This window comes from Myotis lucifugus, unplaced genomic scaffold (genome assembly GCF_000147115.1).
Source record: "Myotis lucifugus unplaced genomic scaffold, Myoluc2.0 scaffold_184, whole genome shotgun sequence".
NCBI lineage: Eukaryota > Metazoa > Chordata > Mammalia > Chiroptera > Vespertilionidae > Myotis > Myotis lucifugus.
The window spans coordinates 2453912-2480468 of record NW_005871232.1 but is presented as its reverse complement, the minus strand read 5'-3'; the positions used below and the strand labels follow the sequence as shown (position 1 = coordinate 2480468).

The window sequence follows — 26557 nt, the reverse complement described above, 5'->3', positions numbered from 1 at the left end:
AATGCTGCAAGGACCAATGGCCCCCTGCCCTGGTGCCAACCAATCAGTAGAGACCAGGGCCATGAAAGGGCACACCTGCAAAGCTGATGGATATTCTACCGGGATGCTCACCAGAGACCTCCAGATAAACACCCTCAAGACTGAGGACCCAGTGTGCTCACTTTCCTTTCTTTCCTCCTCTCCTCCCCCCACTTCCCAGGCACATTGCCTTTACTTTTCTCTCCTTCTCCTAAGCTCCAAGAGCCCTTCTTTTGCTTCTGTAACTTGTTTGCTGAACCCATTTTTTCTACAGCTCACTTCTACCTCTGTGATTTCCTAAATAAACTTTTGCTTGTATTTGAGCCTTGGCTCTGAATTCTTTCTTAGCTAGCACTCAAGTACCGAGGTTGCTGAACTGAAATCCAATTGTTGGTAACATTCTGGTGCTGTTATCACCACCAAAACTCAAGCCACCACATGAAGAAATTAACTAAATGTGCTGAAACCACTTAACAGTTCACTTTTGATATGGCAAATATTACTGAGGAAGCTTCACAACCAGAGGTAATTCATCTCTTCAGGACAGAAGAAAAACTACATATATTATTACTCAAGACAGTACTGAGCCCCAGTATACATAATGAACATTTCTAGCCGGGAGTTTTATATGCACCAAATTATTCAAAAAAATAAGAAAAGAAATATTATTCATGGGTAGCAAATTCTTAAACATGACAGGTTATATGAAATGTCCAGAAAAGGCAAATCCATAGAGACAGAAAGTAGGTTAGTGGTTGCCTGGGGTGGGAATGGGAATGGGGATTAACTATAAGAGGGCAAGAGGGATCTTATTGGCATGATGAAAATATCCTGAAACTGGTTTATGGTGCTGGTTTTGTAACTTGGTGAATTTACTGAATATCTCTGAATTGCACACTTAAAGAGATGAGGTTTTGGGCTGAAAAGTATTAACTCTAAAAGTTTTTTAAGTGACAGGGTAATCATTTCGATTTAAGCATTTTGATTGGGACTGGGACTGGGAAGTAACTAAATAAGGATGTGCTAAAATCTTCAATTTTGAGAATGTTCACCCTAGTTCCTTCTGATAACCTGAATTTCAAGAAGATTAATTAAATTATCAGACTTTCATACAATAAAGTATATGCACCTATTATAAGTAATGCATGGAAAATGTGACATCAATCGAAATGTCCATTAATGAAAGTGGTACATCTAAAGAAATTATGGTTCAACCATCCTCTGAAAGTAGGGCAGTCCCTACTAAACAGTTAGAAAAATGTTAGATTATACATAACATATAGAGAAATATGTCCAGGATATACTGAGTGAAGAAACACCTAGCAGGACAATGCATATAGTAGGACACATGAGAAATGTGTGTGGATTATCTATGTACGTACATGTGTGTTTGCATGTATACTTGGAAAGATAAATACCGATCTATATCTAATGCTTAGCCCTTGGAAGTACAAACAGGAGAGGAAGAGGGTTTTCAATTAAAGTTCAAGGAAAAGAATTGGAAGTATGTGCATCCCAGGGCTGAGAACAGTTGTCATTGGACAGATGGCATTTTTTATGTTCTCTTATACTGTCTAAACTTTCTTATTGGAGAGGAAGGTTAGCATAGTGGTCAAAAGATGGCCCAGATTTAAATCCTGGCTCTTCTGTTTATTTGCTGGGAGATCTTGAGCAAATTGCTCACCCACTCCATACTACTGCCATTTGCCTATGTAAACCGAGGATAAGAGCACTTACACCATAGCCTGGGAGGAAAACTAAGTATATTATGTATACAAGGCACTTAGAACAGAGTCTAGCACATAATATGTATTCTTTGTTAATGTTCATTAGCGTGCATACCAATACCTTATTAGTGAGAAGAAAACACGAACAGAAACTTTATTTTTACGGTGGGAAAAAGAAGTATAAAAACACAGGCACTGCCTGACCTCAGGTATGTTCAATGCCAGGATGCGAGAATGTATTAGGCACAAATCAAAGTCTGGACAGTTATCAGAGCCACTCTTATGACCAACACTGATGTAACCAACCTGCCTGTGGGCCGCACTGAGGGCAGAGGGCACCTGGGTGGGAAGCTCCCAAGTGCCTGGGCTCCACGTACTGTGACGGATTCATAATGCAAGAGATAATTAGCATGTGTGACCGGACCAATGGGCAAAGGACACCTGAAACAAAAACACTCCAAAATAAACACTTATGCCTCATAATTGACCTCAATGGGACTTGTGGCCTCACCTTGGGACATAACAATATAAACCAGGGTCAATGATCTGACACGTGAAAAATTATTAACCATCACATTATAATAACATGGAGCAAATCTGCCTTCCTGAGAAAAGGCAAGTTCTAACATACCCTTTTCCCCACACCTTATGGTGTGAGGCACTTGAAACTTCAGTAGTCCTTAAGATCTTTTCCAACAGCCACCTTGCACTCTGCACAATACTGGAAACTCTCTTAAAGGAAGGACACGTATTTGTTGAGTGACTACTTTGTACCAAATTCATCTATTTCTCTTGAAACTCTTGGAAGTAGTTATTTTAATCTCCACTTTTACAAATTTAGAAAACTGGGGCTCAGAGTGTCCATCCATATGTGGCAGCACCGAGAATCCACTATAGAATCATCCATTTCCAAAGTCTGCTTTCCCAAGCACCATAAATCCTACGGATTTCACTCTTAAAGCAGTTCATACTTTTTATTTCAACTACAACGTATTTCCTTTAAAAGGCCTATATACCACCAAAAAATTTAGAGCACATGGCCAAAAATATCCCACAAAAGCTCCTGAAATTTCCTAGAAGTATGTATTTTTTACAATGAACACAGCTGATAATCCCATTTTATTTTTTATTTCTTTGTTTCTCCAAAGCCGACTGGTGTTCAAAAGGGCACAAGGTCTCGCCCAAAGACCCGTCTACATTGAGCAGAACAAACCACAGAAACTCCTGCTTTCAGAAACTAATTTTTCAAAGTGGATTCCATTGCCTTATTCATTTATCCTCCTGTATAAAAAGTCAAGGACAAATTCACAAATGAATTTTTGTCAGCCTTATTTTGTCAAATTGATTTATAAGCTAAAGCTACACAGACAAGATGGTCCAAAGTGATCCAAAACTATTGTGCTAAAATCATTTATGAACTTTCCTTTGATAGAACCAGACATTTTTAAAGACCCTTCTTTATCTTTCATTTTGGTATACTATTTAGAAAACTGTCATTATCAAACTAGAATAAATTGGTCTGGTCAAAAGGCAAATTAATGACATCAGTCATCAATTGTTTCATCAGTCTGCACTGATATAGATGCTTAATAAGTGCCATTGGTTCTCTATTGTTCTGGTATCCGATTATTTTTGCATTGAATGCTACTGCACAATAACACAAATCAAAGTTTAGCATTTACTTCCTCAAAAATAAATGTAATTTTTCCTACTGTAGGTTTTTATTTAAGCAAATTCAAATGAACCGAATCACTTGCCTTTATAAAACTATGAAGAGAATAAACAAAGCCATTAGACATCTCATCTCAGGTCAAATGTTATCAAAAAGAGGCCATCATCCTACTAGAAATTGAGATTTATTGAAATTTTCAGGGAGCAACAGTGTATGTCAAATCATTTTGCCTATATATAAGACATGTATATAAATATAAATTTATCTGAATTGTTAGTGAACCCTTAAAATCTTCTCTGGAGATATTTATTTAAATAAAGAATGAGCCAACTATTTTCCTTGGATTTAGGTTGAGTCATAGTTTACATAGATGTAGCTAGCTGTTTTTGTTAACCAGAATCACTTTAACTGTCCAAATGAGAAGTTTAGTCCATGAAGGAATTGAGAGAAATCTATTCTTGATCTAATCATTATTTTAAAATCAGATTTTAAAATATATTTTTATATAGTTTTAATAACACTCTACTCACAGCAAACAGACATAATTATCTCTCACTGGCCAGTCTAGAGAGAGAATTATATGAACACAAGAAGAGATTCAACCAATTAACCCTTGACACCAGTGTATTGCTTCCACATTCAACATCCTGTAAAATTTATCATGAGGCATATACTGCACACTATTCTCTTAGACCTCACCCAACTGCCTAGAAGCTAACTGAATAGGGATTATGAAGAGAAGAAATAGAAATGTTCTGGACTCTGTGGTGTATTTGTCAGGCATGCATACACGTAGTTGACTAAAGCGTTCCAAAGTCAATCTTTTCAGTCAAGTTCTCAATTCCTGACCATTCCCCCTCCAGCACTTCTTGCTCTTCCTTGACTCATTCATTCAATACACTGTATTTCATTTCAGGCACAGTTCTAGGTGCTGGGGATACAGAAGTGAGCATTCCCCGTGATTCTGGTTACCTGGAATGACCTCACCAGGTGGCTAAATTCTTATGTTTATAGACATGGCTGTTCATAAACTCACAGGCTCTAAAACGAAGAGGCCCAATAAACTGGGCAAATACAGAAGGGAAAGATGCCAAGGTCTATCACTCCTTCAGAGTAAGGACATTTTTGTTGTACTAAGATAGTACAGGGGGTCACCAGAGCTACGAGGGTGAGTGGAAATAACCTCTGTCCCAAACTACAACTACTTGACCTTAAAAACAGCACAAAGCAACCCCACCTTGCTTTCATTTCTTTAAAAAAAAAAAAACACAAAAAAAACCCACACATGTTTTATACCCCTTGCACCAAAATAAAAACAATGTTCTTAGTGAACATCAAAAGACTGGAAATAACATGGGAGAAAATATTTACAATACATATGAAATAGGACTGATTTCCCAATTTTTTTAAAGTATATTTTTATTGATTTCAGAGAGGAAGAGAGAAGAAGAGAGAGATAGACACATCAACGATGAGAGAGAATCACTGATTGGCTGCCTCCTGCATGCCCCTACTGGGGATCAAGCCTGCAACCCACCCAGGCATTTGCCTTGAAGAGGGATCAAACTCTGACCTCCTGGTTCATGGGTCAATGCTCAACCACTGAGCAACACCAGACAGCCTGATTTCCCTAATTTAAAATGAGATCATATAAGTCAATCTAGTAAAGATAAGAACCCTATGAGGAAGAAATAGAAAGAAGAGGAGAGGGAAGAGGAAGAAGAAAGTACAAAGCAAAACACAAGAACAAGTTTACAGAAAGAAATTCAAATGGCCAAAGAACCTACAAGGATCCTAAACCTATAAAGATAAGCCCGTGAAAACAGAGATAACATTTGTAACTTATCAGATTGGCAAACGTTATAAGCTCGGTGATTTGCAGTACTGGTGGGAGTGTGGCAAAGATACAACCCTGATTTAAAAAAATCAATCTGCATAACCATTCTAGAGTGTAAGTGGATAATGTTTATCAGAGTTTAAAATGCTTTTATCCTCAAACCCAGCAATCTCACTACAGTATTAGGAGTTTAACATTAACCTACAGGTATACCAGCAAGATGTTTATACAAAAGTATTTACCAACAGCAGTGAGGGGGAAATTGCTTCGGGAGTTATGTCTAACACTATGCTGTACATCTGAAACTAATATAATGCTGAATGTTAACTGTAACTGAAAAATAAGAAGGAAGCCCGGCCAGCATGGCTCAGTGGTTGAGCATCGACCTATGACCCAGAGGGTCACAAGTTCGATCCCGGTCAGGGCTCATGCCCAGGTTGCGGGCTCCATCCCCAGTGTAGGACTTGCAGGAGGCAGCCGATCAATGATTCTCTCTCATCATTGATGTTTCTATCCCTCTCTCCCTCTCCCTTCCTTTCTGAAATCAATTTAAAAAATTAAAAAAAAAAATAAGGAAATTTAAAAAAGGAAAAAAGTATTTATAAAAAGCAGACTGCAATAAATCCAATAGCTCAACACAACTCCTCCTTCCCAAATATCTGACAATTACTAAAATAGCCAGAAATAAGGCAAAGGTGAAACCAATTACTGTACATCCATGTAATGAAATCTTACACACGTTAAAGTGAATAAGGAAAATTGGTGTCTTTGATGGGGAAAATCTCTAAAAACATAATAGGAAAAGCACACACCAAAAAAGAAAAAAGGCTACAGAAAATGTAATCCCTTTATTAAACAATTTAAAAAGCAGAGAACCAGACAGATGCAGTTATTTACCAAAATAATTTTTGCCCCTGGAAGAAATCACAAGAAATGTAATAATAGTTACATTTGAAGGGAGGTTTTTACCTCTCTTTCTGAACCTTTTGATACGATTTCAATGTTAATCATGTACCTACAGTTTTAATTTATTTTCAATGTCATCATGGGTTATCTGAATGGAAGATTATAACCTATTTTCTTCTCTCTGTTTATGCTCTTTCAACAAAATCTAATTTAAATATATTTAATGAGATAAAGACTTTTCAGTAAAGTTCTGAAGGAGAAAAACAAAACAAATGAAGAAATGAAGTAGGAAAAAAGAAGGTAAGGCAGATAGATAAAATATCAATATGGGTCCAAGGACAAGGTGGAGTATTTCTCTTTTTCCAATGTTTTAAACAAAAGGATAAATGTTGCATTGCATGGTGGGTAGGGAGCAAGAAGTCACAAAGAAATCTTAGCAATTCAAAGCTGTGGAATGTAGAAAACAACCTGAAGGAAATATCTTTAAAAAGCAATTCTGGAAGAAGTATTCTTCCAAATTCACAAGGAAGCAGTTAAAAAACAACAACAACAACAACAAAAAATACACTAGTAAACTAAATTAAAAACCCACTCAAAGAAAATAAACCCGTAACCCTACAATGCATTATGAAATCCTCTGGCAAATATTTATAAAGTCTAAAGAATAAAATCCAAAATTGAATTACTTCACACACAATTATAATTCTAGATTGTACTAAATATCTTCACAGGCATTAAACAAAAAGCCCGGAATGTCATCTAGCTGGATGTCATTTCATAAGTGGGGTTCCAATTCTTGATTATCCACGTGTTTATCTAAGGTTTAAGAGGGACACAATAAAAATCAAGAAACTGAATCTTCAATAGCCCCTTAGGGATGAGTCACTCTATGGATAATACAGGTAATCAAACCACACAATGTTAAAAGTCTGCGGGAAATGATGGAGTACCACTGAGGGGAGAAAAATGGGAACCACCTAAATATATACACAGCATGCACAATGCCTGCTTGACGAAAGAAAATCAAAGATCAGTGAAGAAGGGTGGGATTTTTCCTCCCCATGCCAGTTATCAATTTATTGCCTCTCAGCTAGCTACACATTCACCCTTTACTACCTGATCTGCAAAAAATAGACATGGGCCCCTTAAATTCTTTTTTCACTTGCTGTTGAGGAAGATGCTGGAAAGACACTGTGGGAAGAAGGTGTGGTTCCTGGTTTTGAGGCGCTCCCCTCTCCCCGCCGACCGCCCCCCCCCACTGTCCCCCGCAGGCCCTGCAGCACCTGCACCTGTCCAGCACCTGTCTTGTAACAGTTTTGCAGAGGAGTGCCTCCAGTTAGGCAGCTCCCCTTGAATGGCTTTCCCTGGCACCCCAAGGGGCATGGGTTTTCAGCAATTTCTGGAAGGTGGGTTTACAGCAAGTTTACAACCGCTCTGCCATACAGTGGATCACAGGAGAGAAACACTTTTCACGCAGATTGCTAACTGATGTATGAAGAGTGCCTGACTGCAGGCCTGAGAGAGGGCGGCATGAGGAGTTTCCCTTATACGTAAGAGGTGTCAGCTGAAAAGGTACCAGCTACATCAACAGGCCCACCGATCACCCCTTCTCGTCTCTACCTCTGCTCTGCATTATCACAGGCACCACTGGCAGAAACCTGCAGGCAGAAGGAACGGAGAAGTTGCTGGGAACTTTCTCACCTTCCTCTGGACTGACATCTGGATCTCCTTTGTGGCTTCACCTCCCATTTGCCCTGACAGCCTCCTCCATCTGTCCCTCCTGCCAGAGGCTGGTAATGACTTCCTGCTGGGGTGATCTCTGGGGTTATCAAGGTGCCTTGTTGGGCTCCCTGCCGCACCATCACCTGTGGAAGTAACTTCACAGAGCCCCCTCTTTTTTGGCTACTAGGCCCTGACTAACCAGTTATAATAAAAAGGCTGCACACGTGCTGATGAATCACTATGGCTACTCTCCCAGTCTGTCATACTCTGCTAGAATCCAAAGTTTAAACTTGAGGAAACCTAAAATTTTCCAATAATCTACCTTCGTTAGGCCTAAAAGAGCCAACATTAAACTCCAGAAACATTCTGGTTTACATAGGAATTCGTGGGAAATGGATTCAATGTCTTATCTCTTTTTTTTTAAATCCTCAACCAACGATATTTTTTCATTAATTTTTAGAGAGTAGAAGGGAGGGAGAGAGAGAAACATCAATGTAAGAGAGACACAATGATTGGATGCCTCCCACACACGCCCCAACTGGGGCCAGGGATCAAATCTGCAACCCAGTATGCACCCTTGACCGGGTCCATGGGCTGATGCTCTAACCACTGAGCCCACCAGCCAGGGCTTAACATCTGTTTGTGTTTTTTAAAAGATGAATCATCTTCCCCAAATGAGAGGATGGAAATGTTCTGTGTCTTCTCTGTCCAGCATGGCAGCCACTAGGGACATGTGTGGCTATTGAACACTTGAATGTGGTTAGTGTGATTAAGAAATGGAATCTTTAATTATATTAAATTTCAATTTAAATTAATTTTAATAGCTGTCTGTGGCTAGTGACTACAGTATTGGACAGCAAAAGTCTGGTCATCTATTGTAGGGAAGGCCTTCTGCTACTGGTGGTGTTTCTGTGTGCTCTGGCAGGGATATAGAGAGAAGCATAGAAGTATCAACCCTAACAACCCCTAGCCTACCTGACCCCTGCCCATACAGACATACAATTTCTCAGAGAATTTTGTTAATAAATTTTCAGAGAATAAAGGGCCTTGGACATAGTAGCTTGATAGTGAAGAAGTGTGGAGGAAATGGAGACTGAGGAGAGGTATCAATCCAGTAAGGGAGGCACCCTCTTGCTTTGTTTCCCTGTCCTTCAACCCAGTGGAAACAATCCTCGGCTGCCCTAGAAACTGTGGCAGCCCACTCCTTCCTCTCTTTCCCCTTCTGACTGGGCCTGTGTGGTTAACACACAACTGACTTCTAGTGATTCAGGCACTGCTGAAACTGTGAAAGGCCTTCCTTTTGATCTAGACTGACGATGACTAGTGTCTGGGCTAGAAAGATTGAATTTCACATTTCTGACCTTTACAAGGACATATCGAAATTTGTTCCTAGAAGTCAATGCTAAGGATTTAAGAAAGTGACTGGCCCAGGTCCCTAGACTGATATTTATCAAACAATTGTTCAACAGGACAAAAATCACTACCCACAGTAGATAACTGTAGAAAGCCGTTTCAGTATATTGATGAGAATATAAAGAATATTAAAAGGACAATTTTACAGGAATAAAGTTTAAAAGTACCACAGCTTATGAACCCAAAGGCCCAAAAGACTTGTGCATATTATTCTGAGAACCAAAGAAAAGCATCTATACTAATAAAAGGGTAATATGCTAATTAGATTGGGTCAACCAGACATCTTCCAGACGTCTGACTTCCTTCCGGACAAAGACATGGTGGTGGGGGCAGAGGCAAAGGTGGTTAAAGGCAGTCAGGCCAGCAGGGGAGCAAGCAGTTAGGGCAATCAGGCCAGCAGGGGAGCAAGCAGCTGGGGTGAGATCAGGCACAGCGAGGGGGAGCAGGCAGTTAGGGGGCGATCAGGCCGGCAGGGGAGGGGGGCAGTTAAGGGCAATCAGGCCAGCAGGGGGGAGCAGTTAGGGGGTGATCAGGCCAGCAGGTAGAGGCAGTTAGGGGCAATCAGGCCAGCAGGCAAGCAGTTAAGGGCATCAGGCTGACAGGCCGAGGTGGTTAGGGGCAATCAGGCAGGCAGGCAGGCAGGCAGTCGAGCAGTTAGGAGCCAGCGGTCCCAGATAGCAAGAGGGATGTCCCAGATTGGAGAGAGTGCAGGCTGGGCTGAAGGACCCTCCCCTCCCCCCGACACACACACACACACACACACACACACACACACGAATTTCCTGCACTGGACCTCTAGTACTTTATAAATCCACAAGAATCTTAGCAATACAAAACCACAGTAAAACCTTCTGTGAAATTTTGACTATGAACTGCTTTGATTGTAAACTTCTGCAGTTGTTTGATAATATATGCAATTTAAGTGAGAATTATAGGATTTGCTAACTAGCAAAGTAGGAATTAGTGAGCCTTTTAATTGTAACTATAACAATATATTCTAGTTTTACTCATGTTTACACCAGTCACTCACAGAACAGAACACCACATTTTCAGCGTGACTAGGCACACAGTAACACTCATTTCTCTTCTCAACATTTTTCGTACAAAAAAATAAGACACTAGTATTATGGTCATCGCACTATTATGTTGCAAGTCAAGTAGAAAAGACAACCCTGGGGAGTAAGGAGTGGGCTGCTGGTGGATTCCACAGTCCAAGGCTGGTCCTTAATCTTAGAGATTCATAAATATGATGATCAGAAGAGGGTTCATACTAACCACATTCATGGTGATAGTAAAGTAAAAAAGCTGATTTAGTATCTTGTGAGAAAAATAAACCATCATGTAGATCGGATGCTGGTATCTGCTTATCATGTGTCTCCCCAAAGCATAATTACACAAGGAGCCCAAATTACAATCAGAAGGATGCATAGTGGGCATGGAACAGAGATACATTTTGTGGATTCCTGTGTGGCTTCACACTGCATTGTGAGGTTAAAGTGGGCTCAGCGGTATTCAGTGACTAGAGTAAAGCCATACTCTGAGGTTTGGAACTTAACAGTTGGATTTCAAAGCCACAGACAGCCCCACCACAGGGCTAAGATCCATACAGAGGCCTGTTCATGCTATGCTAGGGGCAGGGTACCCTCTCCTGTAGACAGGCCAGATTGACCTCTCAAACTTGGTCTCCCACTCCAGCCTCCAAGTTCCACTTTCTAAATTCTTCTTCAAACAAATTCCCTTTCAGACAAACATGTTAGTACCTTTAAGCAAGTTATAATTCTACCCTAGAAACTATTTAATCTTTACTTATTTTGTCTGTCTTTGCTGTGATCCATTCATCACATGCATTTATAGTTGCTTTTGGAGTCTGGTATTTTTTTCCAACTCAGAAAGGGAAAGAGATCTGCCTGTTGGTCCTCAGGTTGGTACACACATACCGCACTTATGGTAGGAGCTAATAACTCCACAGGGACATGAAGGCTTTAGGAATTTCAGGGAAGGTGTGGGGGACCTCTTAAAAAAAAAAAAACTATACCCACAACCTATGTTGAAAGAAGTATATTAAAGAATTCATTAAATACTAAGCGTAAACTCTTTTAAAAATACAAGCTAGCAGCCCTGGCCACTGTGGCTCAGTTGGTTGGGTGTCATCCCATGCACTAGGAGGTTGCCAGTTTGATACATCATCAAGGACACATGCCTGGGGTTGTGGGCTCCATGCCCGGCAGGGGGCGTACAGGAGGCAGCCATCTATGTTGGTTCTCACATCAATTGTTTCTCTCTTCCTCTCTTTCTAAAACAATCAATAAACTATTTTTTAAGCTAAAAGACTTATGATATAAGTAATCAGACATATATGTTCCACTCTACCTTGACATTTTATTTGTTTGTTTTGTTAATCCTCACCCAAGGATATTTTTCCATTGATTTTTTTGGGGGGGAGAGTGGAAGAGAGAGGGAAAGACAGAGAGAAACATAGATGTGAGAGAAACACATCGATTGGTTGCCTCCTGCACAAGCCCTGGGCCGGGGAGGAGCCTGCTACCGAGATATGTGCCCTTGAACAGAATCGAACCCAGGACCCTTTGGTCTGTAGGCTGATGCTCTAGCCACTGAGCCAAACCTGCTAGGGTCTTGACATTTTAAATCTCTTTGTTTCTTCTATGTATAAAATGTGTGTGGGCCTTTTGGTGAGACTCCAGTTTCAAAATGCAAAAAAAAAAAAAAAAAAAAAAAAAATCCTTAAATTTGCTGATTCAACACAAGTCTAGAACTTGTGATTTTGGTATACAATATCACAGAATTTCACAAAGCTGAGGAGCCTATCAAATAAGTAATCAGCCTTCAAATACTTTCATCAATACTTTCAGAAGCTCATGGAATTGTCTGGCCCCACCCACATCTGAGAAATCAGTGATGGGTTACACCATCATCCATCAGGCCTCGAGAATTGTGGTCACCAGCACCATCTAAAATTGTCTTCTGTCTGTTATCTCTTGGTTTATTGTTAACCTGACTTTGGCTTGGCTTGAATATAAAACTCTTGCCTTCTGATCCTACAGAAGTATGCAATTTTGTGTATCCAGTTAAGGATTCCCTTTAGAATCACTGAATTTTTTTTTCAATATTGTTTACCCTGCAACTCAAGGGCAGCTTAAGATCATGAGTGTCTGGAACATAAGCTTCTGTTCTCTGCACAATTAGGAGAGTTAAGTAAACTTGAAGGTTATGCTATTGAAGGCCTTCAAGCACTAACAAGCTTAGTCTGTGTTATAAATTTCTCAGAAGTATGTTCTGATAACCCCAAATCATTTCCACTCCATGTGCCACTTAGGTTATGACTGCTGAACTTCACCTTGGGGCTGCCACCTCTCTGGTGGTGTGAGGCAGCCAAGAGCTCTCTCCACTGCTCCAGGAGGGAAGATCTCCAGGTGCCCACAGACAGGCAAGCTGCTGGGAGTAAGGGGCAGTAACACCTGCTGCATTTGAGAGCTCAAGCCACGTGTTTACGTATGACTTATTCAATCCAGTTCAAATGCACTAGGGACCTTGAGAAGGAAAATTAAGAGTAACCTCCCTTTAAAAAAATCACTAACTAACTTCAATTCTCCAACCTGGATACTAGTCTCTTCCTAATAAGCCAGGGAACTTTTCATTGCTGGGTCTCGTGCTGCTGCTACCTCCTTGGAAGATGACCAGAGCTGCAAAAATGCTCCGCCTTTACAAAGCAGACAGTGGTGGGTGTGCACACTCAGGGATCCTCCTATCCAAGCCCTATCATTTAAAAAAATCACACTCGTAAGTTAAACACATTACCTTCCACCTGACCTGATGGATATGGATATGCTACGTACTGCCACCGGTTACCACAGTGGCGACAAAACAGTGGGACTCGTGATTGGTCTCCAGAATCCCAGAGCCACAGGTGACACGAGTGGAGGTGATGCAAAAAGCGATCGCATGGGAGTTTTGCTCTATCTTTAGGGAGAGGCGGAGAGGGTACAGGAAATCACAAAAACTGTAGAGCTGACACATCCGCACATACACGGGCTCGGTATCCTGCTTACCGACTTAAGCTCACCGCTAAACTTTGCAAGTTTTTATCGTGGAGCAATTCACAAACATACGTTATATTCTTGGCCAGTTCCAGATCAGTATAAAGTAGGTTATGGTTCTTCCCTACAAGCCAAAATAATACTTCCAAAGGTATTTCCCTGTCTTAAATTCGGAAGAGAAGTCTTTTTGTTTTCTTTTAGCTGCTAAAATCTAATTTCTTTACTCATCCTCTTTCCAAATCTTATATTTTAATAAGCACCACTCAATCCCATTAACAAAAAAAAAGTTAGTTTAAAAAACAATTGCTTACGACTATACCTAAAGGCTGCTATGAGATTTATATCTATACCTTATTTATCACCCCCAAACTCTATGAAACAGGGATTGGGTTTTCACCGATCAAGAGACTTGCCCCAAATCACACCGCAGGTTAAATCAATAGGGCTGAGATTCAATCACAGGGTTATCTGACTCAAACCACTGTAATATATTTCTCCAGGGGATGGAGTAAATGATATTTACTGTGCTGCTGCTGATAAAATGTATATGCTGTATACAGCTGCAGACTTAAGGATACATTAACTCTCCAAGGCCCTTTCATAAATATACCCTTGAAGCTACTTTGTGATATTGCCAAAGCAAAGATTAGTATTCAAATTTCACAAACAGAAACACAGATACTGAAGAGGTAAGCCAGGGTAAATGAGGGGCTCTGGACCTCAGCACTATCGACATTCGGACAGGACAATTTTTCTTGTGGGGCTGTCCTATGCGCTGCAGGATGTTGGCATCCCTGGCCTCTACCCATGAAATGTTAATAGCACACCTTCCTACCCCAATTGTGCAATCAAAACTGTGTCTGGATATTGCCTAATGTCCCCTGAGGGATAAATTCATACCCTGTGAACCACTGAGCTAAGCTAATTGCCTAAGGTCACATAACTGGTTAAAGAATGTACTGATATCAGAAAAGAGCTCTGCTAAATCCTAGCTCAGTGGTGATATTTATTGTACCAAGCTAGAGCTTCTTAAGACAAAGCACTGTTAGTACTGCCTCTCTCAACTTTTACACTGAGGTATACATTCCCAGTGTCTTCAACCACTGTTCAGTTTCTACGCCCTCTCCAAAACCCGATTACCTCGGCTGGACACACTTTTAAACACAAACCCAGAACTGTGCACAATACCGCCTCAAGTTGTAAAAGCAGGAGCAACAAAAGACTAACATCCAACACAAGCAATGTACCGCCAGGCTCGGTTTTTAAGCACTTCACATGGGTTACCTAATTTAATCCTTCAATATTTTCAACAGCCTATGACATAGGTGTTATTATCTGCATTTGATGAATGAAGAGACTGAGGCACAGAGAACAAACAACTTGCCCAAGGTCAGGCGCCAAAGCCCCTGTTCTCAGTGCTTCTAAGAACTGTGAGATTGTCAGCATTGGTTCTGAATAGTCCATCTCTACAATGCATGAGTTTTTCCCCAGCTGCATCAGGGCCCTCCTCAAGGCACCTTGGTCAAGTCTGACATCACTCTACTCATTAGCCCTGTTGCGTATGACCAGATGCAAGCCCACTTATCTACCTACTAGAGACCCTATGCACAAAATTCGTGCAAAAGTAGGCCTTCCATTCCCCGGCTGTCGGCACCGGCTTCCCTCTGGCACCCAGGACCTGGGCTTTCCTCCGGCCGCTGGCACCCGGGACCCCAGCTTCCCTCTGGCCGCTGGGAGCACCCGGGACCGGGGCTTCCTTCATAGCCCTGGCTTTGTCTGGAAGGACATCTGGTCTAATTAGCATATTACGCTTTTATTATTATAGATATTGCTGTCCGACCCACATTTGTCCATCTTGAGTTAAGAACACAAAGCACTCCGTCAAATGTTTTGTTAAAGCAGGCATGTCAGATCTACAGCAATGTTGATATACTTGCCTAGTAACACTCAAAAAAGAAATGAGGTCAATTGGAGATGAGTGATGCTAAATACTGATCATCACCACCTCTTCTAGGTGATCCCTACCCATCTTTTAAAAAATATGACTTATAATTCTGCTAGACACCAACACAAGCTCTGAATCGAAAGCTTGGAATGTACCATCTCCCCTAGTTTTGAAAATCAAGTTGTTTGGCATAGTTCCTCCTCTCCGTGATTTTCACAAGATTAACCCCAAGTGGTTTTATTATCACATTGGCATGTTCTTTCAACATCCTCAAGAACTCGAGGCACTTAAAACAGCTAGGATTTGGAGAGGTTTGAGGAGGAGCCCAGGACATCCTTGCTGTGCTTGGGAAGGGTGGGTGCTCCTGTCAAATAGATGGCGAGACTAAGGAGGTGGGGCTGTGAGCAATCCCCGGTCCTGGAATAGATGCTGTATGTAGTCCATGGTCCTCTGGGAAGGTGGCATTGTTTATGATGACGTCCCAAAAGATGACCCAGCAGATGATCTCAGAACTGGCTGCCCCTGGTGAGACACACTGAGACTTTCCACTTCCGTTTAATGAGAAAAGCTTCAGTACTCATAGCCCACCTTTCATAACCTCACCATTAACAAGCAGGTTCAACACGAACCGACGTGCTAACAGAGATTTTAAAACATTGCACACAGCGTATAAAATACTGCAGGTGTGCATCCACACACAGAGAATTCCCCTACTGGAAGTCATGGACCCAGCTGCTTGGTTTACAAGCAGAGAACACCCGAGTTGCACTTTGCGAGGAGCAGGACGAACAGGCACGTCCAGAACTAAAAGAGCTCCAGGAACAAAGGAGAAAGTCACTCGGAATCAGCAGCTATGAGGCGGCCACGTATATCAACAGGTTCACCAAGAATAGGGCTTGCTTAGTTAATATTTGAAAACCACAGGCTTCCCAGCAAATGCATTATTCCTTGAACTTTGACACTTTGGCACGGGGGCAATGAGGAGCTTTTAAAATCACTTCAAAATCTGCTTTGAGCTTAGAACTTCCCCTGGATTATTTCACACAGGAAGATCAACACTATTTTGTTAGGAGCAATGGGAGCCACCTGGGAAAAATTACAAACCTTAAATGCTAACTTCTAGTGTAAATAAAATTAACTAGCTGTGAAATCTGGAGCGGATTATGTAACCTTGCCCAGGTTGTTTCTTGAATTATAAAGCAGAGATAATAATACCTCTAGACCTTCCAGCATTATTGTGAAATTTAATGAGGCAGAGGGTACAAAGCATCTCAGTCTCTGATAAAAGCGTGCTCTTTAAATGTCTGGTTCTCTTACACCCATTGGGGTGAATCAAAATCCAAATTTAATTATCCCTTTAGATTTTAGACATTTCCAGATTTAATAAAATAGATTCCCATTCTACCACCTGAGGGGGCTTTCCAACTACCCCTGTGGAATTAGGGCCACTTCTCTCAACATCACAGGCTGTTTCTCAAAAGAAAGGGGATCCCAAGTTGTTACCTCTCACTCAGAGCCACTTAATTCGTTAAACTCAAAGCAACTGAACTTCTAATTAGCCTATGAGCTGGGAAACAGTATTAGTATTAGTTCAATGTGTAAATAATTTAAAATTCTAACAAATTATTTTAATGATCCCATTTAGAAGTGACTGATATCTGGAGAGGCTTCCTTCACAGACCTGACAAAGTCAGTTGCAAAGAACTTTGCTCTTTCTTTCTGTTAGAGAGCCTGTCTACTGTACCAGTCTATATCTTCATAAATGAAGTATAACGATAGCATCATAAGTTCCTGTCATCCTTTATGCCACCGGGATGCCTTCCACCTGCCTCTCCAGCAGTCAGTGTTTCTGATGGTGATGTGTCTGTTGCACTGTGTATGTCTTTGGCAAAACTGCAATAATCAGATTCTGCGTCTCTGCTGCCCTCCTCCCCATCCTCTTGTAAGAAAACAATGTACTTGCAGGATACACATCTCTATGCACTGCTGACTAATTTCTTACATAAAAAGCAGATTTTTTTTTTTTTAGGAGAAGGGGGAGAGGGAAGGGGAAGAGAGCCAACTCTAAAAAGCAGATTTTTAAAAAGAAGCTCACTGACTTTATTTCTACATCAATCTAAAAGTGATCATCAAAGGGAGTTTATCACTACCAAGCCAGCAATGCAAGAAATGCTAAAGGGAATGCTGTAAAAAGAAATAGAAAGGGGGGAAGGAAGACAGGCATAAAATACAGAAATGGCTACAAACAAGTACCTGTCAATAACATTAAACGTAAATGGATTAAATGCTCCAATCAAAAGACATCAAGTGAATGAATGGATAAGAAAACATGACCCAGATATATGTTGTCTACAGGAGACCCACCTCAGAACAAGGAACTCACACAGACTGAAAGTGAAGGGATGGAAAAATATCTATCAGGCAAATGGAAATGAAAAAAAAAACCTGGGGTAGCAATACTTCTATCTGACAAAATAGACCTCAATGTGAAGACCATAACAAGAGATAAAAGTGATAATCAACTCAACAGGCTACGAGTGGACTGGGAATATACCACATTAGAGGGTTCCCACTGGTGTACAACGGGTAGATAACAACTCCAGATGGCAAACACAAATCGGGGAAAATAAAAATAAAAATAAATGCTATGCACTCTTCTCAGTGTATTCCTCTCCACAAATTCCACAGAGCAACTATCTGGCCACAATAAATAGAAAGCATAGCTGTGGAGTAAACACGCTCGCTCCACAACGCGGGAGCACGTGCTTCCCTCTGGCACCGAGCAAAGCTCTCACTCACCCGCTAAGCTCCCAACCAGCCAAAGGAGTTGGCTGGAAGACCTTTAATGTTACTTAGTACAGGGACTGGAGTTTGAGAAAGGGAGTATTTCCCCCAAACTTAGTAATAAACTGTAAATACAACCCCACTCCCTCAAAAAAACTCCATTAGGAGAGCTCGATCACCCCTAATCCAAACCACCGCCTGATCCCTGGCTCTCAAAAGCACCCGCAGGGTTTGGAGCACAGATGCAGCCCGCCTATATGCTGCCACTGTTTCACCAACTACCCTGTGAGCGGTCTCAGGGGTCAACAGCTCCTGCCCATTTTATCATCAAAGCGAGATCCAGTACCAACCAGGATTCCCTTTCCTTCGCCACAGTGGAGGGAAAGGCAAGGATCGCGTTAGTGGGTGTTTTCTGCCTGGCAAGAAAGGCTGTTTCCCCCGCTCTGAACCGGTCCCACCGTCTGTCCGCGCTTCGCCGGCCCCAGACAGCATTTTAATGAAGCACCGCATCCCAGGCGGAGCAACACTTACGGGCTCTCCAGGCTGGAGGCAAAGTCTCCTGCAAAGTTCCCGGGGCACTAAGTTCCCGCGCCGCTCCCGCACGCCGGTGCCTGCCGGGGCGCAGGCGGAGCAGCGAAGGCGGTCGGAGGCGCGCCGACCCCGGCCCCCGCTCCAGAGCGGGATCGCGCCGCTGCCGCCCGGTGGAGCCGCCTCGCCCGCGGCCTGGCCGGCGCTAGGGAGCTGCGCGGTGCTCGAGAGCCCTGCGTCACGCGGGCGGGCGGGTCCTCCCAGTGGGACAGCTGTGAGCAGGCGCCCAGCGCAACCCCTGAGGCTCCAGCCGGGAGGCCGCGGCTGAGCTGAGCAGGGCAGCAGAGGTTTTTGGAATGCAGGGCGCGGCCCTCTAACACAGCAAAAAAGAAATGAGTCAGTCCGTGCAATTCTAGCCAATAAGCGTGTTCAGTCCGTGAAGGCGGAACTTTCCCTTCTTGATTTACATGAGGCTTACGAGCCTTTCGCAGCCTTTAAAAAAAAATCAGCCTTTGACAACTTCAAGAAAATGTAGATGGCCTTTTAAAAACTCTCATAAAATAAGGGGTAATCTTATGATAGACATCTGAACAATGGATGTGCATTAATTTCTATTCCTTAGTAAAAGTTCTTGAGTTAGGCAGCGATCCAGGGTGTAATGAGGCGGTGGCATCAGGCGTCCCAGCAGATTTGGATCTGATGTCTGACACTGGATGACCCAGGGCAGGGTAATTATCTGCAATGAGGGGATAAAATGCTCACCTAACAGAGTTTGAGGGACAGATGATATGTTCTAATACATGCAAAGAATTTAGCACAGCACTTGACATAGAGTAGGCACTTAAACAATGCTATCTTGTCCCTCTGAGTTCTGTATCAGAATCTCCAAAATTGTGGAACACTAGCCCATAGTTTTTCTATTATTCTTTTCAATGTTAAAATATCCCAAGAATTTTACAGCTGAAATCGTTCTGTAGTATTGCATGGTCTGAGTCCCACATTTAAGTAGTGAAAAAAAAAACTATAGAAGCTTTCGGTTTAGGATTCTTGGATTTGGTGTTATTATACAATAAAAATTTAATTAGCAAAACAAAGGGGTTAAAATTGGAATCATTTCATTTATGCCACATTAAACCAACTTTTAAAAAAGTAAGAGTGATTTTGGAAATACTGTACTCTTTCCTTCTGGATCATTGTGCCTAAACATTATTTTGGAATAAAAATATTTAAAAGAAACTTTAAGTAGTTGGGAATTGGCACATTACAGGCAACGATAGAACTGGTAGGTCCCAAGTACCAGTTAAAAAATAAGTTGAGCCGTAACCGGTTTGGCTCAGTGGATAGAGCGTCGGCCTGCGGACTCAAGGGTCCCAGGTTCGATTCCGGTCAAGGGCATGTACCTTGGTTGAGGGCACATCCCCAGAAGGGGGGGGTGCAGGAGGCAACTGATCGATGTTACTCTCTCATCGATGTTTCTAACTCTCTATCCCTCTTCCTTCCTCTCTGTAAAAAGTCAATAAAATATATTTTATAAAAAAAAATAAGTTGATTACTAATGAGGGGGCAGAGTTTTTACAGAGGAATACTTTTTTTTAAGTTACAAATTAAACCTACTTGGCTTTGGAGAAGACTTCTTAAGTTTAACTTTCTCACATTTGTTTAGAAACAGTCATTTTATAGGCCAAGATTTCTTCAAAATACTCAATAGCCAAACATAAGATCTAAAGTATGATCAAGGGATCTAAAAAGTTAGTTTTTTCTCCAAACCAGCATGAAAGACTAATAAGAACTACACCAGGAGTCAAGAGCTCCTGCCCTAATCCCAGCTCTGCCAGTACATGGCCACATGTGTGGCCCTAGGCAAACTGCTTCATCTCTCTCTCTCTGAAGACCTCTAATAGTTCTACTTGGAAGATCAAGTTATGGTCAAAAAGGGCAGGCATTAAGGGACAGCGCAGGGAATACAGGGGTAGGCAAAAGTAGGTTTACAGTTGTATGTGAAACAATTTATTCTTGTATTATTATTTATTAATTACTGCATTTGTATTACAACTGTAAACCTACCGTTGCCCACTCCTGTATAGTCAATATCATCGTAATAACTGTGTATGGTGCCCAATGGGTACTGGAGTCAAAAGAGTGGTCACTTTGTTAGGTATATAAATATCTAATCACTATTTTGTTCACCTGTAACTAATACGATATTGTATGTCAACTATAACTAAAAAATAAATTTTAAAAAATAATCTAAAAGTTATTTTAAAAATAAATTTAAAAAGGACAGGTGCAAGATAAGCCTATAACTTAGCATTTATCCTTAGCAACAGGCATAGTTGGTCCTATATCTTAGAAGATATAAAGTTGATAAATCTCCCTCGACTCTCATATTCCTCACAAAGGTAATCTTATTGTCTTGGACACTTGAAGTTAAATCCTGAAAATATCTGCACTCCCTCCCTCTCTCTTGATGATTCACTATTAATAGGTATGATGACAGCTTATCTTTCACATCTGTACCATTTTTTTCCATTCCTGGTTCGGCCATTCATCCCTCATGCCAGGGTCACCAAGGCTGAGTGTCTCTGACCTGTTGTTCCAGCTGCCAGGTCCCTCCCTCTGCTCCCAACACATCACTACCATCACATGACAAATGTCAAAGTCCGGTGTGCCATCATGTCATGAACCTTTCCTCTTTCTGTCACCTAAACAACAGTAAAGATCAAACGGAAGACATTTGCTTTATAGGCAACTTTCTTCATTCATATAAATATGTATTTTGGGGAACATCATTTTTCTGCTTACAAAACTATTACAATCAATTATACTAGCCAAACTGATAATATGTTGGCTGTTACACCAAGAATAGTAGCTCTTTTATAGGAGAAGAATATATATATATATATATATATAACACCTATGAGTATATGAGCAACTCAATAAACTTCATAACATTATAGTCTGAAAAAATGCAATTATATGTAGACATAGGTCCACCGAGATACATAAAAGTGAAAGGGAAAGCTAGCACATCCAAGAAATAGATAATCTACTTTGTTTCTATTGTCTAGGATCCAGTCAAGTTTAAAATTCACAGAGTGGGTGCTCCATTCAGGAAGTAGGAGGACTTTGTAAATATATAGCTCAAAGCACTTACAAGATGTTTACAATAATCCTTATGCTTTGGACGTAAGGGATGCGATTACCAACATTTTTAGAACATCCTCACAATAGAAAAAGGATAACTGTTTCTAGGATGTCTTTGTTGCCTAACTTTAAATTCAAAGCACAAAGTTTGTCCTTCCACCGTTTTAAAAATAACAATTAGCCCATGGGCCCAATGTTACAATGCTTAGTTACTCAAAAGCTGGGTCTCTACCTCTCCCACCCCCCACCTTCCACTTAAAAAACCACACAAAAACAAAAAAACATCTCTGCCAAGTAACCGGCCTGTGCCGCTTGTTTTTCCCCTACGGCAGTGGGCACATTACCATCTCCACACCCTGGGCCCACACCATGCCCTTGTCCGAGTTATCACCTTCCTAGTTATCAGTCAAACCCTTGCTTTTCCTGAAACGCTCCTCCCTCACTCAAGCCCTGGGGAACTCGCAGCTCCTCTAAATACCTACAGACCTGTTCCTTATACCTCCCTCTCAAAACTGACTTACAGAACCTTAGCGTCTTCCTTCTTTTTGAGATTCCTAACTTTTCTTTCTCACCAGATGATAGAAGTCCATCTGAGGCAGAGATTGTGTTTCCAAGGCCTTGTATCCCCCCCCCCACACACACACCCACCCCCAGGACCTAGTAGATTGTGCATAAATAGTTACTGTTGATATGATAATGTAAGTTATATAACCACAAAAGAGAAAGGAAAACTTCCTTTTGACTGCTGACACATCAAGAATAAACAAATACTATAGCTGTTTAAAGCAGTTGGCAAGCAGAACTCAAATGGCAGATGCATTTCTTTGCTCTTTACAACATGTTCCAACAATACAAAATGCTACTACTGAGAAGGCAAATCTGATACTTCCTAAAGGGAAGTGAGGTTTACAAGAGTGTTGTCACATAAAATCTCAGTTCCCCAAACACTAACCTATTGAGGAGAAGAGAAACATTAAGTCATTCTCTCTTTCCTTTCAAGTAAGGAACACAAATGGACTTATTTGATAATCTTGCCAAAGTACCAATTCCTCCTTAAATAGAAACATCTCTCTCAACCCATATATATCTACGAACATCTACCTGATTACCTACAAGTGCTCCTACCATAAATGGTAGCAAAGGGCGGATAACTACTAGAAGCATCTTGAGTATCTGTTTGTTTACGTATTTGAAAATCAAAAGTTATATGTACATCTGCATTAAGGAAGCCTATGTCAAGAGTCATTTTATACATATGTGTATACACACACACACACACACACACACACACAGTTACTAGTATCCTTTGATTAGTGCTAATACATTTATGCTTTTATAAGATAGGAATAAATGCTACCACTGTTTTCAAAAGCTATGTTGTAAATCAGCTGTCCCACTATGCAATCATATTTATTACTAGAGGCCTGGAGCACGGATTCGTGCACCGGTGGGGTCCCTTGGCATGGCCTGTGGGGATCAGGCCAAACCAGCAGTCCAACACCACCTGCCACTCCTGCCTGCTGCTCCTGCCTGCCACTCCTGCTCATCCTGGCCCTGCTGCGCCTGCCACAGCCGCTGCTCGGTAGGCTCGCTGTTGTTCCACTGTGGTGGCCAGCTGTGACCCCTGCGTCTGGCATCCGTAGGTCAGCTGAGCAACACTCCTGCCGTGGGAGTGCACTGACCACTAGAGGGCAGCTCCTACATTAAGCGTCTGCCCCCTGGTGGTCAGTGCACATCATAGCTACCGGTCGACCAGTTGTTCGGTCGCTCAGGCTTTTATATATATAGGTAATTGTCCATGAGAAAGACACTGACTTCTTAAATATTCCAAATATAAACAACCAAATGAATTAGTCGGTATTCTTTAACTTGCAGGTGAACAGACACAGCACTTAAAGCTGCCCAGGTAAAAACAGGTTGGGATGCACTGACTCTACATAACCCAGCAGCAGCCACAGCTGGGCTCTAGGATCAGCTCAAAATGAACTCCACCAGGACAAGATGGTGTCTTCGCTTCTATAATTAGGCTTTGTTCTTCCTTCCTGAACTCTGCCTTCTTCCACTTAACTCCCTGCTCTGCCACAGAGATGGTCTATTCCACAGCTGTAGTTTTTAAAATCCCCAACAATAAATCACACTCGTCAGCTTGGGGCCATGCACCCACCCCAGTGGCCACGGTCCCATGTTTGGCCAGTCTACACTAGAACTAGAACTAACTAGTTGGATTGTCAGGAATAATAGTAAGTGCTCCAGAAGGTGAATTTACTTCCCAGAAGTGGGAAGGAGAGCTCATTTGTCTGCCCCCCCAAATACCACCACTTATCAAAAACGTCCATTTTTATGTCTATTGTGAAAGTTTATCTAATAGGCAGTCCTCAACTTGGTAATATGTTACATTCTAAAAGTTCACTTTTAGAGTCTTAATTAAGTTAATGATCTCTTATGTGGCACTTGAAATGCATTTCTTGAGAGACAACATGTAGATACTGGTTTCACTGGCATATTAGACTTATAACTGAAGTATAATGTTAATAATGTTTCTAACCCTATACTCAAACCCCAGTCATAACACTGTTCCTATAGGAAAGTGTATCTGAAATTCCACTTAGAACAAGACAAGGATGCTCAATTTAATCCATTTACTGAGTATCTAGTAATGCCAGTGGCTACGTACATTATTTAACTTAATGTGTACACAACACAGAAGGTAGATGTTAAAAACTGCACTAAAACCATAAGGAAACTGGGAGTCAAGAAAGTTTTAATGCCCAAGATCAACTGTCGATATAAGTCAAAGCCAGATTCAAAACCATGTATGTTTGACCGCAAGGCTGGGACTGCTGTGCCTGATAGTCACAGCAGCGAGACAGACGTGGGTTTACACTCGAGGAGACTGAGAGCTAATGTTTCAGACTCCGTAACTATCTAGATTTTTGTGTAGAGAAGGGACCAGTGGGCAGTCAGAGCCAATAGCCAGACATTAACTTTCTGTATCTTCCTGAGAAGGCACGTCTCTGGCAGAACAAAAGAAAACATTTCTCTGAGTAAGCCTTGAACTAAACTGATGCTTCTTGTCCTTACATGAAGATCATCTGAAAACCCATGGTCTATAAACAGTATCTTCATAAAAAATTTATTTTGCCTTGTTGAAAAAAGAGGGTGCTGCCCTGGTTGGTTTGGCTCAGTGGATAGAATGTCAGCCTGCAGACTGGAAGGTCTTGGGTTTGATTCTGGTCAGGGGCACATGCCCGGGTTGCGGCCTCCATCCCCAGTAGGGTGTGTGCAGGAGGCAGTAGGGTGTGTGCAGGAGGCAGCCAATCAATGATTATCTCTCATCATTGATGTTTCTATCTCTCTCTCTCTCTCTCCCTCTCCCTTCTTCTCTAAAATCAATAAAGATATATTAAAAAATAAAAAACAAAAAGAAAAAAGAGGGTACTATCTATTAAAACACTTGTCTGAGGTGTTTAAAAGAAAATTAAAAATGCAAAAATAACTGACTAAATGTGACTCAGTTCTGCCAATATAAATGCAATTAATGCATTTAATCTCATTAACTGTTTTACACTTAGAAAACTTTTTGGTTATGCAGTATTTAATACATGCAAGAGAATACATTAGCATATTTGTCAGGGAAAAATAACATTAAAATCAGTAATTATAAACCCGCTACCCAACCTAAAGGGCAGACCATCACTGCTGAGCCATGCAGCTCTCTGAGCGCTCCTTTCTGTCTGACTGAGGCCCGACAACCACTTTCTTTCTAAAAGTCCTGGGTTCAAGATGGGACTTTAATAATACATTAACCCTGTGCCTTTTGAAATCAAAGTGGAGAAGTGGTCAGAAGTAACAAACCAGAAAACAGCTGATTCATAATCATGAAAGAAGGGAATAGCTCTGTGTATGGTCTTAACCCAGAAACTGCTCGTCAGACAGACCTGTCGGATCTTTTGGTTTCACTCATGGCCCAAAGCCAGAACTAGTCACTGGGAATATAAAAGTAAGTTAGATCTCCTTAACATCTGCCAGATTACTAGACACCTGACCTGATGTATGACTGGCAAACTCCAAATTATTCCAAATTGAGGTAAGGTATGACTAAGCCCAGACAAACTGGTTCTCCCATGCAGAGACTTAAACAGACAGACACAATAAAAATCAAATAAGAAGGAAAAGAAAGGAGCACTCTGACTAATAATGAACTCCACTTTATATCATGGAAAAAAGAACCAATAACTTGAGGGGGGAAATCAAATAAAACAGTCAACAGTTTACTAAGAGTTTAATTTGTTGTACTAGTGTGTTAACCAATTTATATTATGGGGAAAATTTTAAGGTATGTCATCTGTGAGGTTGAAGAGTTTACAATATATGCCAAAAGAAAGGACATACACTCTAAACTACGAATTGTTTCACTAAAAATACAAATGGAGAATAAAGAAGTCTAGCATGTGTTACAAATTAAATTATAGCAAATATATGCTAAGGAGGAAAGGGAAAGGGAAGCTTAACTAAAGGGAAGTAATGACACAAAGACCCTGCACAGTAATGGGATAAGTGCACCACTATTCCATAAACAAAGATGTCCATCACAGGGAAAAGTAAAACAACTAAAATGCCCACTAATAAGGAACGAGTTAAATACATTATAAACCACCTAGGTATGGAATGCTATCTCACACTAACAAAAATGATGTAGATGAATATTTGTTGATGTGGCATGGTCTCGGTATATTGTCAATCAAATCAGGGTTCTAAACAATATAACAACCCATTTTAGGGAGAAAAATCGTGTGTATCTAATCT

At 41.2% G+C, this 26557-nt stretch overlaps 1 protein-coding gene across 8 annotated transcripts in view; it reads right to left on the bottom strand.

Annotated features, from left to right (window-relative positions):
- Nucleotides 1-26557, bottom strand: part of SGMS1 (sphingomyelin synthase 1) — a 207417-nt gene that overhangs the window by 59911 nt on the left and 120949 nt on the right. The window contains exon 1 of one of the 8 annotated variants that reach the window (XM_014462552.2): nt 18611-18741. The exons of the other annotated variants lie outside the window; for them this stretch is intronic. The gene's annotated coding sequence lies outside the window, so the exon portion shown is untranslated. Of the gene's footprint in view, nt 1-18610; nt 18742-26557 lie in introns of those variants that run through there. 8 annotated transcript variants of the gene reach the window in all.